The sequence below is a fragment of the Pleurodeles waltl genome, chromosome 4_2, assembly GCF_031143425.1.
Source record: "Pleurodeles waltl isolate 20211129_DDA chromosome 4_2, aPleWal1.hap1.20221129, whole genome shotgun sequence".
Lineage (NCBI taxonomy): Eukaryota > Metazoa > Chordata > Amphibia > Caudata > Salamandridae > Pleurodeles > Pleurodeles waltl.
In genome coordinates, this window is record NC_090443.1 from 509,058,308 (window position 1) to 509,071,907 (window position 13,600).

The window sequence follows — 13,600 nt, forward strand, 5'->3', positions numbered from 1 at the left end:
AAGTCACCCCTCCTTGGATTCCCCTAGGTCTTTAGTTTTCAGAAATGCATAGGTTTGGTAGGTTTCCCTAGGTGGCGGCTGAGCTAGAGGCCAAAATCTACAGGTAGTCACTTTGCTAAAAACAGCTCTGTTTTCTGTGATATGTCCACGTTGTGTTTTGGGGCATATCCTGTCGCGGGCGCTAGGCCTACCCACACAAGTGAGGTATCATTTTTATCGGGAGACGTGGGGGAACGCTGGGTGGAAGGAAATTTGTGGCTCCTCTCAGATTCCAGAACTTTCTGCCACAGAAATGTGAGGAACATGTGTTTTTTTAGCCAAATTTTGAGGTTTGCAAAGGATTCTGGGTAACAGAACCTGGTCCGAGCCACACAAGTCACCCCTCCTTGGATTCCCCTAGGTCTCTAGTTTTCAGAAATGCATAGGTTTTGTAGGTTTCCCTAGGTGGCGGCTGAGCTAGAGGCCAAAATCTACAGGTAGTCACTTTGCTAAAAACAGCTCTGTTTTCTGTGATATGTCCACGTTGTGTTTTGGGGCATATCCTGTCGCGGGCGCTAGGCCTACCCACACAAGTGAGGTATCATTTTTATCGGGAGACGTGGGGGAACGCTGGGTGGAAGGAAATTTGTGGCTCCTCTCAGATTCCAGAACTTTCTGCCACAGAAATGTGAGGAACATGTGTTTTTTTAGCCAAATTTTGAGGTTTGCAAAGGATTCTGGGTAACAGAACCTGGTCCGAGCCCCGCAAGTCACCCCTCCTTGGATCCCCCTAGGTCTCTAGTTTTCAGAAATGCACAGGTTTGGTAGGTTTCCCTAGGTGGCGGCTGAGCTAGAGGCCAAAATCTACAGGTAGTCACTTTGCTAAAAACAGCTCTGTTTTCTGTGATATGTCCACGTTGTGTTTTGGGGCATATCCTGTCGCGGGCGCTAGGCCTACCCACACAAGTGAGGTATCATTTTTATCGGGAGACTTGGGGGAACGCTGGGTGGAAGGAAATTTGTGGCTCCTCTCTGATTCCAGGACTTTCTGTCACCAAAATGTGAGGAAAATTAGTTTTTTTAGCCAAAGTTTGAGGTTTGCAAAGGATTCTGGGTAACAGAACCTGGTCCGAGCCACACAAGTCACCCCTCCTTGGATTCCCCTAGGTCTCTAGTTTTCAGAAATGCACAGGTGTGGTAGGTTTCCCTAGGTGGCGGCTGAGCTAGAGGCCAAAATCTACAGGTAGTCACTTTGCTAAAAACAGCTCTGTTTTCTGTGATGTGTCCACGTTGTGTTTTGGGGCATATCCTGTCGCGGGCGCTAGGCCTAGCCACACAAGTGAGGTATCATTTTTATCGGGAGACTTGGGGGAACATAGAATAGCAAAACAAGTGTTATTGCCCCTTGTCTTTCTCTACATTTATTCCTTCCAAATATAGGGGTGTGTGTAAAAAAGACATCTATTTGAGAAATTCCATGTAATTCACGTGCTACTATGGTCACCCCGGAATTCAGAGATGTGCAAATAACCACTGCTCCTCAACACCTTATGTTGTGCCCTTTTTGGAAATGCAAAGGTTTTCTTGATAGCTATTTTTTACTCCTTATATTTCAGCAAATGAATTACTGTATACCCGGTATAGAATGAAAACGCACTGCAGGGTGCAGCTCATTTATTGGCTCTGGGTTCCTCGGGTTCTTGATGAACCTACAAACCCTATATATCCCCGCAACCAGAGGAGTCCAGCAGACGTAACGGTATATTTCTTTCGATAATCTGACATTGCAGGGAAAAGTTACAGAGTAAAAAGTAGAGAAAAATTGATGTTTTTTTCACCTCAATTTCAATATTTTTCTTTTTCAGCTGTTATTTTCTGTAGGAAACCCTTGTAGGATCTACACAAATGACCCCTTGCTGAATTCAGAATTTTGTCTACTTTTCAGAAATGTTTAGGTTTCTGGGATCCAGCATTGGTTTCATGACCATTCCTGTCACTGACTGGAAGGAGGCTGAAAGCACAAAAAATTGCACAAATGGGGTATGCCCCAGTAAAATGCCACAATTGTGTTGAAAAATTGGGTTTTCTGATTCAAGTCTGCCTGTTCCTGAAAGCTGGGAAGCTGCTGAGTTTAGCACCGCAAACCCTTTGTTGATGCCATTTTCAGGGGAAAAACTACAAGCCTTCTTCTGCAGCAAGTTTTTCCAATTTTTTTGAAAAAAACGAAATTTTCACTGTATTTTGGCCAATTTCTTGGCCTCCTTCAGGGGAACCCACAAAGTCTGGGTACCTCTAGAATCCCTAGGATGTTGGAAAAAAAGGACGCAAATTTGGCTTGGTTAGCTTATGTGGACAAAAAGTTATGAGGGCCTAAGTGCGAACTGCCCCAAATAGGCAAAAAAAGGCCTGGCACAGGAGGGGGAAAAGGCCTGGCAGCGAAGGGGTTAAAATGGCGTCTTGAATCTGGCTTCAAAATGGCATCAAAGAAAATGGCTGACTTCTCTTTGTCCGGTGGGTTTAAGTAAGAAACGTTACAAATTCTTCAGGGTCTTCCATTGGAGGGTTCATAGGGTGGCTTCCTTTTGACCAATGAATAGTGTCTTTCTCTTAGTACTCATTTATGCATAAGGTGTCCTTGGAGCCTTGGAACACAAGTAGCAACAAAGTTTGCCAATTATTTCTGTGTCAGTGTCTTTATTGTCTGCACCTGCAGAAACTGACCTTGCTTCAAAGGGGATGAAACTTGCCTAGCACGAAACCTTGAGATAAGTGTATTAGTAATTTCTACTGGAAAAATACAACCTTAAGGTTAAAATATGTTTTTGTTAATACAAGCGAAAACCACGCAGTTAAATTTGAGACCAGGCAACTAGGCCAAAGCCTCTGCTAAATTTAAGCTAAGCATAAAACAGTTTCTACAAGAAAATCATGGAATACATCTGCATTTATGACGGATTACTACATTGTCAATTCTTCATGAGTAATTAAGCTTGTTTATAATAATGCCGAACTACCTCGTGGGCACATTTTCCCACATACATTATTTTTCTTTGCTAAAATCACACTACCTTATACGATTTTGTTACATGATATATGAATATTTGTTAGTCTTTCTTTTTCTGCTTCATCATTACTCCGTCACAAACATGACGCATTTCCTGTCTATCGTATTATGATCCCATTATATCCTATGGGAATTATAGTATTACGGACAGGGTATCCGTTACGTTTGTGACGGAGTAACCCATCCGTCAAACTCTAAATCAGGTCTATTAGAAATGGGGTCTCTGGTTGGTAGTCAGAGTCAGTTTGCACTCTGTCCAAGCAGAGACCCCCACTCTAGCCAGGATAAGGGAGATGCACACCTAGGACAACCCCTGCTAATCCTTTTGGTAGCTTTGCACAAGCAGTCAGGCTTATATCAGAGGCAATGTGTAAAGTATTTGTACAAACACACACAGTAACACAGTGAAAACACCACAAAAGCACTCAACACCAGTTTAGAAAAATAGCCAACCAAAACAAAAGAAATCTAACATATCCAAGCAAAGATACAGATTTTCAAAGATTAAACTCCAATATAGTGCTTAGAAACACAATAGCTCCAACTTGGGCAATCGTGACGTTGTTGACAGAGTTGCTACTTGCAAGAAGGGCATCGTCGGTCATGGAGTCGCACGGACCCCCAGTTACAGTACCTTTAGTAAACGAGGAAACAAGCCGGTGCACGGAGTCACAAGGTGAGGGGTTGCTGGATCTGGCATTGCTGGCTCTGCAGAGCAGGGGAGGTGATGCAGCATTGGTGCAAGGCTTAATTTCCTGACGATACAGCAGGGTCCATGAATCCGGGGGTCAAGACACGTTTGGTGACCTCACAGGGTCGCGGTCACACCACAGAGCTACAGTCTCCCCAACGGAGTCAGGTTTTACGGATGTCGGTGACACAGCACTTGGGAATCTCAGAGTTGTGGCCTGTCAGCAGGGTTGTGGTGGCGTCAGGCCTGCGGTGTTTGTACCGGTTGTCGCACTCAATTGGGTACCACGGTTTCGGTTGCAGGTGGCATCGCGGAGTTGGGCAGTGGCATCAGTCCCAGAGTTGCCCGGAGTCCGTGCACCTGGTTCTTCTTGTTTTTAGGTTAGCTTTCACTCCCATGGGACCAGAAACTGGAATAGGCACCACTTGGTGAGTTAGGGTCCACAGCAAGCGAACCCAGAGGCTGGTAGGTGAAATCTTTGATGTCCCTGAGACTTCTTAACAGGAGGCAAGCTCACTCCAAGCCCTTGGAGAAACTTCACAAGCAGGATACACAGCAAGGTCCAGTCTTTGTTCTCTCTAAGGCAGAAGCAGCAACTGCAGGCCAACCCAGCAAAGCACACACACAGCAAAGGGGCAGTATTCCTCCTCCAGCTCCTCACCTCTTCTCCTTGGCAGAGGTTCCTCTTGTTCCAGAAGTGTTCTAAAAGTATGGGGGTTTGGTTCCACTACTTATACTCATGTCTGCCTTTGAAGTAGGCAAACTTCAAAAGAACATCTCTGTTGTTCACAAGATCCTGCCTTGCCCAGGCCTGGCCCCAGACATGCTTACAGGCTACTCATATGGGTGGCACAATCAGTGCTACAGACCCACTGGAAGCATTAAATTTACAGGCTCTGGGCACCTCTAGTGCACTTTACTAGGGACTTACTAGAAAATCAAATATGCCAATCAGGGATAACCAATTATAATCACAATTTATACATGGAACACTTGCACTTTAGCACTGGTCAGCAGAGGTAAAGTGCCCAGAGTACCCCAAACCAGCAAAAACGAATCCAGCACACAGTCAAAAATACAGGAATCACAGGCAAAAGGACAGGGGAAACCATGCCAAGGATGCCAGGTCTAGCAGGTCCTTAATCTGAAAATAGCAGAAGCATTTTTCAGCTTTGTGCATCAGCTATTCCTAGGACGTGGCAGAGGTCTCAGACTCCTGTTGTGGACAAAAGTATGGCTCGCCGAAACATAGAAATGCTTCTAGTGGAAGACACAGATTTAGATGTTGGCCGTAACGGTACCGCTGTCAGTTTTCCAGCTGAAAACCTGTCCGCTGTCATGACGATCCGCCTGCTGGATTAAGATGTTGGTAGCCCCATCCGCCTTGACAGCGCTATAGGAAACTGTGGCTGATAGCAGGACTCCTTCTACACTTACCACCAAGCAGATTTGGATGTGCCATCCCGCCAAACAAAAAGTGGTAGTCCGACCTCCACTTCTGAGTTGGCTGATTGGGGGGGTGGGGAGAAGGGGTTAAAACTCACCTCTTCTCCTGATTCAACTTCCCTTTCTGGCTGCAAGTGACTGGACGGGATCCTCTGTAGCTGCTGCCACAAGACCATGGAGAAAACACAACCCCCCATCGTTGGACACTAAGGTAGGCAGCACACATTGGCCAAGTAGGTTGAGGGTCACTCCACATGAGCATGGGACCACTGCCGACATATACATGTCACAGTAATTGTTTTAATTACTGTGACATGCATATGTCAGGGACAAGCGTGGGTCAGATATGGATGTGTACACACTTGTACACAACACATATCACTCACATACACAACTGTCAGTATGGTGCCAGTATTCATTGCAAAATTAATGCTGGCACCACAGTCACAGTACATTCACATTTGTCAACTATGCTGATGTGTGCACATTGCAAGGGGAACTGTACTTGTCATGTTGTGCATCAATTTGTGTGAGTCAGTGCATGTATGTATGTGTGTGATGCAATTGGTTGTGTGAGGTGGAGGGAGATGTAGTGGGTTACATGGTTGTGTCAGTATGTGTGCCACTTTCATATGGAGTGGACATTGTTGTGTATATTGTGTTGTGGTGTTGTGTGCAACATTCAGGTGCATGCTGTGTGGTGGTCATTGTCATGATGTGTGTAGTGCTTGAGTGTGCGTGTGTTTGTGTAGATGTGTGTGTAGTTGTGGTTGTGTCATGTGTGGGTGCAGTGTCACTAGTGTGTGTATGAGTGTCATGGATGTACATCAATGTGTGTTTGCAGCATGTTTGTGTTGTTGGTGGAATGGCAACGGCTATTGGTGTGTGTTTTGTGTGTTGTGTCATGTGTGATCCAGGGGGACGCAAATGGAAAGGGTAGAGTGAGTGTGTGGGTGTGTAACTCACCTGTATTCCGTGGCCACTGGCATTGTCTGATGCCAATTTGGGCCAGCAATGTCCTCCTTCTGTCAGCAAACTGCCAGCAGGAAACCACCTCTCCAACTGCCACATCTTAATATGGCTGACAGCTAAGAAGAGCACTCCGTCATGGCTGTGTTTGGCTCAACTGCAACACATCTAAATATGTCGGGTGTAACACCATCTACTAGACTTTTTTGGCCCACTGCCAGCACAGATTGGCGGTAACATCACCAGGCTCTAAACAGGCCCAGAATCTGCAATGCTGGAGTTACTTACGATAATCTTAATTACGCTAATGTTCATCCTCCTCGTCACAGTCATTGCTGTTTGAGTGGTCTTGCCCTGTCATAACCATGCTATTCAACAACAAAAGAATTTCTGAATATATCTTCCTTTTCCACTACCACCATATGTAGTTTCTCTATAATACTCCACCTCCATTCTCAGAATACCTTGCTTTTTCCACTGTCTTGACGATGGGCCGTTTCACTCTCAAGCTTTGAGGTTATAGCTTACTTACATATGGGGACTGCTACAATAGGCTTTACTGCTTGTTCAGCAACTTGGTTCACCCTTCCTCCTCAGGTTGCCTAGTTGGGATGGGCAGATAATCTTGGTGGCCCAGTGTAGGAAAGTACCATCTTGCCTGGCATGTTACCCCCATTTTTCACTGTATATATGTTGTTTTAGTTGTATGTGTCACTGGGACCCTGGTAACCCAGGGCCCCAGTGCTCATAAGTGTGCCTGAATGTGTTACCTGTGTAGTGACTAACTGTCTCACTGAGGCTCTGCTAATCAGAACCTCAGTGGTTATGCTCTCTCATTTCTTTCCAAATTGTCACTAACAGGCTAGTGACCATTTTTACCAATTTACATTGGCTTACTGGAACACCCTTATAATTCCCTAGTATATGGTACTAAGGTACCCAGGGTATTGGGGTTCCAGGAGATCCCTATGGGCTGCAGCATTTCTTTTGCCACCCATAGGGAGCTCTGACAATTCTTACACAGGCCTGCCACTGCAGCCTGAGTGAAATAACGTCCACGTTATTTCACAGCCATTTTTCACTGCACTTAAGTAACTTATAAGTCACCTATATGTCTAACCTTTACCTGGTAAAGGTTAGGTGCAAAGTTACTTAGTGTGAGGGCACCCTGGCACTAGCCAAGGTGCCCCCACATTGTTCAGAGCCAATTCCGTGAACTTTGTGAGTGCGGGGACACCATTACACGCGTGCACTACATATAGGTCACTACCTATATGTAGCTTCACAATGGTAACTCCGAATATGGCCATGTAACATGTCTATGATCATGGAATTACCCCCTCTATGCCATCCTGGCATAGTTGGCACAATCCCATGATCCCAGTGGTCTGTAGCACAGACCCTGGTACTGCCAAACTGCCCTTCCTGGGGTTTCACTGCAGCTGCTGCTGCTGCCAACCCCTCAGACAGGCATCTGCCCTCCTGGGGTCCAGCCAGGCCTGGCCCAGGATGGCAGAACAAAGAACTTCCTCTGAGAGAGGGTGTTACACCCTCTCCCTTTGGAAAATGGTGTGAAGGCAGGGGAGGAGTAGCCTCCCCCAGCCTCTGGAAATGCTTTCTTGGGCACAGATGTGCCCAATTCTGCATAAGCCAGTCTACACCGGTTCAGGGACCCCTTAGCCCCTGCTCTGGCGCGAAACTGGACAAAGGAAAGGGGAGTGACCACTTCCCTGACCTGCACCTCCCCTGGGAGGTGTCCAGAGCTCCTCCAGTGTGCTCCAGACCTCTGCCATCTTGGAAACAGAGGTGCTGCTGGCACACTGGACTGCTCTGAGTGGCCAGTGCCACCAGGTGACGTCAGAGACTCCTGCTGATAGGCTCCTTCAGGTGTTAGTAGCCTATCCTCTCTCCTAAGTAGCCAAACCCTCTTTTCTTGCTATTTAGGGTCTCTGTCTCTGGGGAAACTTTAGATAACGAATGCAAGAGCTCATCCGAGTTCCTCTGCATCTCTCTCTTCACCTTCTGCCAAGGAATCGACTGCTGACCGCGCTGGAAGCCTGCAAACCTGCAACATAGTAGCAAAGACGACTACTGCAACTCTGTAACGCTGATCCTGCCGCCTTCTCGACTGTTTTCCTGCTTGTGCATGCTGTGGGGGTAGTCTGCCTCCTCTCTGCACCAGAAGCTCCGAAGAAATCTCCCGTGGGTCGACGGAATCTTCCCCCTGCAACCGCAGGCACCAAAAAGCTGCATTACCGGTCCCTTGGGTCTCCTCTCAGCACGACGAGCGAGGTCCCTCGAATCCAGCGACTCTGTCCAAGTGACCCCCACAGTCCAGTGACTCTTCAGTCCAAGTTTGGTGGAGGTAAGTCCTTGCCTCACCTCACTGGGCTGCATTGCTGGGAACCAAGACTTTTGCAGCTACTCCGGCCCCTGTGCACTTCCGGCGGAAATCCTTTGTGCACAGCCAAGCCTGGGTCCACGGCACTCTAACCTGCATTGCACGACTTTCTAAGTTTGTCTCCGGCGACGTGGGACTCCTTTATGCGACTTCGGGTGAGCACTGTTTCACACATCCTTGTAGTGCCTGTTTCTGGCACTTCTCCGGGTGCTACCTGCTGCTGAGAGGGCTCCTTGTCTTGCTCGACGTCCCCTCTCTCTCCTGGTCCAATTTGCGACCTCCTGGTCCCTCCAGGGCCACAGCAGCGTCCAAAAACGCTAACTGCATGATTTGCAGCTAGCAAGGCTTGTTGGCATTCTTTTGGCGGGAAAACACTTCTGCACAACTTTCCACAGCGAGAGGGATTTGTCCACCAAAGGGGAAGTTTCTAGCCCTTTTCGTTCCTGCAGAAACCTCAGCTTCTTCTGTCCAGTAGAAGCTTCTTTGCATCCACAGCTGGCATTTCCTGGGCATATGCCCATCTCCGACTTGCTTGTGACTTTTGGACTTGGTCCCCTTGTTCCACAGGTACCCTAGATTGGAAATCCACAGTTGTTGCATTGTTGGTTTGTGTCTTTCCTGCATTATTCCTCTAACACGACTTCTTTGTCCTTAGGGGAACTTTAGTGCACTTTGCACTCACTTTTCAGGGTCTTGGGGAGGGTTATTTTTCTAACTCTCACTATTTTCTAATAGTCCCAGCGACCCTCTATCAGGTCACATAGGTTTGGGGTCCATTTGTGGTTCGCATTCCACTTTTGGAGTATATGGTTTGTGTTGCCCCTATCCCTATGTTTCCCCATTGCATCCTATTGTAACTATACATTGTTTGCACTGTTTTCTAAGACTATACTGCATATTTTTGCTATTGTGTATATATATCTTGTGTATATTTCCTATCCTCTCACTGAGGGTACACTCTAAGATACTTTGGCATATTGTCATAAAAATAAAGTACCTTTATTTTTAGTATAACTGTGTATTGTGTTTTCTTATGATATTGTGCATATGACACTAAGTGGTACTGTAGTAGCTTCACACGTCTCCTAGTTCAGCCTAAGCTGCTCTGCTAAGCTACCATTATCTATCAGCCTAAGCTGCTAGACACCCTATACACTAATAAGGGATAACTGGGCCTGGTGCAAGGTGCAAGTACCCCTTGGTACTCACTACAAGCCAGTCCAGCCTCCTACATTGGTTGTGCAGCGGTGGGATAAGTGCTTTGAGACTACTTACCACTCTTGTCATCGTACTTTTCATAAGAGAAAAATATACAAAACAAGGTCAGTGTATATACACGTAGCCAAAAAGTTTTGCATTTCCTCTTTTCACTCTTTTCTAAGTGCTGAAAAGTACTTCTAAACTTTCCAAAAGTTCTTAAAAGTTTAAAAAGTTTTTTTCTGTCTTTCTAAAAAGTTCTGAAAACTTTTTTCTCTTTTTCTATCACTTTAACTCTCACTAAAAAATGTCTGGCACAGGCCAAAATGTTGACCTATCTAAGATTGCATATGATCACCTTAGCTGGAAAGGAGCAAGGAGTCTCTGCATAGAGAGAGGTTTGAGTGTTGGGAAGAATCCTTCCTTGGAAGTGTTACTTAATATGCTTAGAGAACAAGATAAGGCTAAAAGTGCCCCATCTGTTGAAAAAGTAGCTAATGGTTCTCAATCTGATCCAGGGACTCCCCCAGGAAAAGATTCAGGAAAGAAACTTCCTAGCCTGCCCATTACTAGACAGTCTAGCATAGTTGGTAATGATGGAGAGCCACACCATACAAACAGTGTTGTCTCACATCATAGCAAAAGCATTTATTCTCACCATACTGGTAGTGATGTTTCTGTTTGCCAAGCTGTTAGGGTGGCTTCTGTAAGGGACAGGTCTCCTTCTGTTCATTCCCATCACACCTCTGTATCTAGGAATGTCCCTCCCACCAACCCTGATGACAGAATGTTAGAGAGGGAACTCAATAAGTTGAGGGTGGAACAAACCAGACTGAAGCTTAAAAAGCAACAGCTGGATTTGGATAGACAGTCTTTTGAACTAGAGAAGGAAAGACAGAAGTTGGGTTTAGAAACCCATGGTGGCTGCAGCAGTATTCCCCATAGTCATCCTGCAAAAGAGCATGATTCCAGGAATCTGCACAAGATAGTTCCCCCTTATAAGGAGGGGGATGACATTAACAAGTGGTTTGCTGCACTTGAGAGGGCCTGTGTTGTACAGGATGTCCCTCAAAGGCAGTGGGCTGCTATCCTATGGCTATCATTTAGTGGAAAAGGTAGGGATAGGCTCCTTACTGTGAAAGAAAATTATGCTAATAATTTCCAAGTTCTTAAGAATGCACTCCTGGATGGTTTTGGCTTAACCACTGAACAATACAGGATAAAGTTCAGAGAGACCAAAAAGGAGTCTTCACAAGACTGGGTTGATTTCATTGACCATTCAGTGAAGGCCTTGGAGGGGTGGTTACATGGCAGTAAAGTTACTGATTATGACAGCCTGTATAACTTGATCCTGAGAGAGCATATTCTTAATAATTGTGTGTCTGATTTGTTGCACCAGTACTTGGTGGACTCTGATCTGACCTCTCCCCATGAATTGGGAAAGAAGGCAGACACATGGGTCAGAACAAGGGTGAACAGAAAAGTTCATACAGGGGGTGACAAAGATGGCAACAAAAAGAAGGATGGTAAGTCTTCTGACAAGGGTGGGGACAAATCTAAAAATGAGTCTTCATCAGGCCCACAAAAACACTCTGGTGGGGGTGGTGGGCCCAAATCCTCTTTTAATCAGAACAAGGAAAATAAACCATGGTGCTATTTATGTAAAATAAAAGGCCATTGGACAACAGATCCCAGTTGTCCAAAGAAAAACACCAATGCTCCTACCACTACAACCCCTACTGCTACCCCTAGTGTCCCTACTAATAGCAGTGGTGGTGGGAGCAAACCTACTAATAGCCAATCCAAGGGAGTAGCTGGGCTCACTATTGGTAACTTAGTTGGGGTTGGCCTTGTTAGGGAGGCCACAGAGGCTGTGTTAGTCTCTGAGGGGGCTATTGATTTAGCCACCTTAGTTGCTTGTCCCCTTAATATGGATAAGTACAAGCAGCTACCCCTAATAAATGGTGTTGAGGTTCAGGCCTACAGGGACACTGGTGCCAGTGTGACTATGGTCATAGAGAAACTGGTCCACCCTGAACAACACCTACTTGGTCACCAGTACCAAGTAACCGATGCTCACAACAACACACTTAGCCACCCCATGGCTGTTGTTAATCTCAACTGGGGGGGGGTTACTGGTCCAAAGAAAGTTGTGGTAGCCACAGATTTACCTGTAGACTGTCTACTAGGAAATGATTTGGAGACATCAGCTTGGTCAGATGTGGAGTTGGAGGCCCATGCAGCAATGCTGGGCATCCCAGGGCATATTTTTGCTTTGACAAGGGCCAGGCCAAAAAGCAAAAAGGACAGGGAAGCTTGGACCCTGGAACAATGGACCAAGTGCTCCCTAAAGCTAGGGCTAGTAGAAGCAAACCACTTCCTACTATCCCTCCCTCTACAGTGGATTCTACTTCTGAGGAAGAAGAATTCCCTCCCAGTGCAGAACCTACACCAGAGGAGGTTGAAGCAGACACTGCTGAGCTTTTGGGTGAAGGGGGGCCTGCCAGAGAGGAGCTGAGTGTGGCACAGCAAACCTGTCCCACATTAGAGGGTCTCAGACAGCAAGCTGTCAAACAGGCTAATGGGGATGTCAGTGACTCTCACAGAGTTTACTGGGAGGACAACCTCTTGTACACTGAGCATAGGGATCCTAAACCTGGAGCTGCCAGGAGATTAGTGATTCCTCAGGAGTACAGAAAGTTCCTCCTAACCCTGGCACATGACATTCCCCTAGCTGGGCATCTAGGACAAATGAAAACTTGGGACAGGCTTGTTCCCCTGTTTCATTGGCCTAGAATGTCTGAGGGCACAAAGGAATTTTGTAAGTCCTGTGAAACCTGTCAAGCCAGTGGCAAGACAGGTGGCACCCCAAAGGCACCCCTTATCCCACTGCCTGTGGTTGGGGTTCCCTTTGAAAGGGTAGGGGTTGACATAGTTGGCCCCCTTGACCCTCCTACTGCTTCAGGCAATAGGTTTATCTTGGTGGTAGTGGACCATGCCACAAGATATCCTGAAGCTATTCCTTTAAGGACCACTACAGCACCTGCAGTGGCAAAAGCCCTCCTGGGAATATTTTCCAGGGTGGGCTTCCCAAAGGAAGTAGTATCAGACAGGGGAAGCAATTTCATGTCTGCATACTTAAAGGCCATGTGGAAGGAGTGTGGTGTAACGTACAAGTTCACAACAACCTATCATCCACAAACAAATGGACTGGTGGAGAGATTTAATAAAACTCTCAAAGGCATGATTATGGGTCTCCCTGAAAAACTCCGCAGGAGATGGGATATCCTTCTACCATGCCTCCTTTTTGCCTACAGGGAGGTACCCCAGAAAGGAGTGGGCTTCAGCCCCTTTGAACTTCTTTTTGGACACCCTGTTAGGGGTCCACTCACACTTGTAAAGGAGGGTTGGGAACAACCTTTAAAAGCTCCTAAGCAGGATATTGTGGATTATGTACTTGGCCTCAGATCAAGGATGGCTGAGTACATGAAAAAGGCCAGTAAAAACCTTCAGGCCAGCCAACAGCTCCAGAAGCAATGGCATGATCAGAAGGCTGTTTTGGTTCAGTACCAACCAGGGCAGAAAGTGTGGGTCTTGGAGCCTGTGGCCCCAAGAGCACTCCAAAATAAATGGAGTGGACCCCACACAATTGTTGAAAAGAAGGGAGAAGTCACCTATTTAGTTGACTTAGGCACTGCCAGGAGTCCCCTTAGGGTGCTCCATGTCAACCGCCTGAAACCCTACTATGACAGGGCTGATCTCACCCTGCTCATGGCAACTGATGAGGGACAGGAAGAAGACAGTGATCCTCTACCTGATCTCTTCTCTTCCACAGAACAAGATGCTCTGGTGG